The sequence below is a fragment of the Chiloscyllium plagiosum genome, unplaced genomic scaffold, assembly GCF_037043375.1.
Source record: "Chiloscyllium plagiosum isolate Xiang-an unplaced genomic scaffold, Cpla_swu_hap1 HiC_scaffold_24, whole genome shotgun sequence".
Taxonomy (NCBI): Eukaryota; Metazoa; Chordata; class Chondrichthyes; order Orectolobiformes; family Hemiscylliidae; genus Chiloscyllium; species Chiloscyllium plagiosum.
The window spans coordinates 47,823,482-47,827,435 of NW_028270162.1; the positions used below are offsets into that span (position 1 = coordinate 47,823,482).

The following is a 3,954-nucleotide window of genomic DNA, read 5'->3' on the forward strand; positions in this document are numbered from 1 at the left end:
GATCCCTGCGGCTCCGGGCATGGCCAGCCGCCATCATTGATACTGGCACATAACTCCCCACACCCGGGAGGTGCCATCATTGATATTGGTGAACCCAGGCTCTGCGCCCGGAAGGTGTCATCATTGAGAAAGTTAAAATCCATACAACACCAGGTTAGAGTCCAACAGGTTTATTTGGAATAGCTAGTGGGGCAGGATTATAGGACACAGACTGTTTCAAAGTAGGAATTTATAAAATATCACATGGACTGACTGCCTACAGATTGTGTGCTTTTTGCAGATTTTGCTTTTGAACAAAATAGAATGCATCTGCAAATACAAATCTGCAAAAAAAGCACACAATCTGTAGGCAGTCAGTCCACGTGATAGAGTCATAGAGATGTACAGCATGGAAACAGACCCTTCAGTCCAACCTGTCCATGCCGACCAGATATCCCAACCCAACCTAGTCCCACTTGCCAGTGCCCGGCCCATATCCCTCCAAACCATTCCTATTCATATACCCATCCAAATGCCTCTTAAATGTTGCAATTGTACCAGCCTCCACCACATCCTTTGGCAGCTCATTCCATACACGTACAACCCTCTGCGTGAAAAGGTTATCCCTTAGGTCTCTTTTATATCTTTCCCCTCTCACCCTAAACCATATGCCCTCTAGTTCTGGACCCCCCAACCCCAGGGGGGTTGTCTATTTATCCTATCCATGCCCCTCATAATTTTGTAAACCTCTATAAGGTCACCCCTCAGCCTCTGACGCTCCAGGGAAAACAGCCCCAGCCTGTTCAACCTCTCCCTGTAGCTCAGATCCTCCAACCCTGGCAATATCCTTGTAAATCTTTTCTGAACCCTTTCAAGTTTCACAACATCTTTCCAATAGGAAGGAGACCAGAACTGCACGCAATATTCCAACAGTGGCCTAACCAATGTCCTGTACAGCCGCAACATGACCTCCCAATTCCTGTAGTCAATACTCTGACCAATAAAGGAAAGCATACTAAACGCCTTCTTCACTATCCTATCTACCTGCGACTCCACTTTCAAGGAGCTATGAGCCTGCACTCCAAGGTCTCTTTGTTCAGCAACACTCCCCAGGACCTTAACATTAAGTGTATAAGTCCTGCTAAGATTTGCTTTCCCAAAATGCAGCACCTCGCATTTATCTGAATTTAAACTCCATCTGCCACTTCTCAGTCCATTGGCCCCATCTGGTCCAGATCCTGCTGTAATCGTAGGTAACTCTCTTCTTATGAATTCCTACTTTGGAAATAGAACCAGTCTGACTCAAGGTTGGAATACAGACAGACTCTAACCTCACACCTTTAATGCATTGTCTGAGCTGAGATGTCACCATTTTTTTATAAATCCTTAAGTTATCTTGGAACTGTGACTTGAAAGAAGTTCTGGGATTTACATATTAATGAATCGAAACCTGCATCCTCATTCTAAGTGATTAAAGACTTAACAGCAATCTAGATTTGTTCAATACATCAACTGTACGACACTTTGATCTTTTACTATAATTTCTGTGTCGCATGATTCTGCCCCACTAGCTACCTGACGAAGGAGGAACGCGGTAAAAACAATGACTGCAGATGCTGGAAACCAGATTCTGGATCAGTGGTGCTGGAAGAGCACAGCAATTCAGGCAGCATCCGAGGACAGGCAAAATCGACGTTTCGGGCAAAAGCCCTTCATCAGGAATAAAGGCAGAGAGCCTGAAGCGTGGAGAGATAAGCACTTTCCCAAAATGCAGCACCTCGCATTTATCTGAATTTAAACTCCATCTGCCACTTCTCAGTCCATTGGCCCCATCTGGTCCAGATCCTGCTGTAATCGTAGGTAACTCTCTTCTTATGAATTCCTACTTTGGAAATAGAACCAGTCTGACTCAAGGTTGGAATACAGACAGACTCTAACCTCACACCTTTAATGCATTGTCTGAGCTGAGATGTCACCATTTTTTTATAAATCCTTAAGTTATCTTGGAACTGTGACTTGAAAGAAGCTTATCTCTCCACGCTTCAGGCTCTCTGCCTTTATTCCTGATGAAGGGCTTTTGCCCGAAACGTCGATTTTGCCTGTCCTCGGATGCTGCCTGAATTGCTGTGCTCTTCCAGGACCACTGATCCAGAAGGAGGAACGCTCCTAAAGCTAGTACTTTCAAATAAACCTGTTGGGCTATAACCTGGTATCGTGTGATTTTTAACGTTGTCCACATAATGGATACTGGCAAACTCTGGCCCACTCCCAGAGGTGGCATCATTAGTATTGGCAAATATTGTCTCCCTCCCCCACAACATAGACTAGAGGTTCTATCATTGATACAATATTGGCATGTACTTCCGGGGGTATCATCTTTGATATTGGCAAAACACCGCCCCAAACCTGGAAGACGCCATCATTGATACTGGCGCTGCAGTGTGTTCCGTGATGGGGACAGGATTTTGCCCGTTCCTTCCCCATCCCGACACCCCGTCCCCTGTCAGTCTCTCTACCCTGCCCCAGTTTCCCACCCTCTCTGTTTTATCTGCGGTAAAACTCGCTGTGCTGGCAGCTGGAGGGAGGAAGGCTCTGGCCTGTCAATCATGCTCAGTGGCCAACCCTCCAATCACCGGCACTTCTCTTTTTCCAGGAGAAATCGGTAGTTTTGAGGTTAAGGAGGTGCCAGCTCACAACCGAGACTTCATTAAAGTTAAACAAGAAATCGATAGCCAAAAAAAAAAGTTATCGCCCGAACAGGGACTTGAACCCTGGACCCTCAGATTAAAAGTCTGATGCTCTACCGACTGAGCTATCCGGGCCCTGATGGATACACTGACTACATCTTATTACAGCTCAAAAATCAGCCTTGCTTTGTCAAAGTTTTTTAAATTCTGTTTCATACATTTGGTTGAATTTCTCCTTTATAATTCCCATGTTATAGATCAGCCTCCCTAAAAAAAGTCCACATTCACTCTCTTAAGTACTCTCTGGATAAGACCTACCCCTGAATTCCCTATTGCATATCATGTTTACAGCCTGGTCTCCTGCTCATATTTTAAAAGCTCTATGCTATCTGGTGTACATGCAGTCAAACTATGGATCTGCAACAAACTATGTGGCTACTCTTTCAAAATCAATTTGAAGCACGTTAAACCAAAATGAATCAAATTTTAGAGCAACAGGGCACTGCAACGCACCTTAAATGTTCACATTAAACTTATACAAATTGAAAATAAAATGTTTTTTTGGGTCGTAACCATGATTTGGAGGAGCCAGTGTTGAACTGGGATGGACAAAGTTAAAAAATCACACAATGCCAGGTTATAGTCCAACAGGTTTATTTGGAAGCACCAGCTTTCAGAGCTCACACCCACACATGCACCCTCTCACAGTCTTATACCCCATCACACACACACACCAAGCTTGCACACATGCAAACACACACTCCCTCATGCGCACTCATGCTTATGCGAGCACTCATATGCGCACACTCACTCTCTCTCTCATGCATCCGCACACACATATAAGTCTATGGGGTCAATTTGTATTTGCAGAATTATATTTGCAGATACATTGTATTTTGCTCAAAAAGGCACATTCTGCAGGCAGTCAATCCATGTAATATTTTGTAAATGCCGCTTTGGAAATAGAACCAGTCTAACTCAAGATTGGGACACAGACAGACTCTAACCTCACAACTTAATGCATTGTCTGAGCTGAGATGTCGCCTTTTTTAAAATAAAACCATTAAGTTATCTTGAGAATGTGACTTAAAAGAAGTTGTGGGATTTACATATTAATGAACCGAGATCTGCAACCCATTCAAAAGATGAAAGACTTAACAACAATCTAGGTTTGTTCAATATATCATTTCAGTTGCATGGCACTGTTAACTTTTGCTATAAATTTTGTGTCTTATGGTCCTGCTTCACAACCACCTGATGAAGGAGCGGCGCTCCAAAAGCTAGTGCT

General features: G+C 43.9%; 1 non-coding gene across 1 annotated transcript; it reads right to left on the reverse strand.

Annotated features, from left to right (window-relative positions):
- Positions 1-2,728: 2,728 nt before the first annotated feature.
- trnak-uuu (transfer RNA lysine (anticodon UUU)) lies at positions 2,729-2,801 on the reverse strand. The gene has a single exon. It is a non-coding gene; the product is annotated as a tRNA-Lys (tRNA).
- Positions 2,802-3,954: the final 1,153 nt, after the last annotated feature.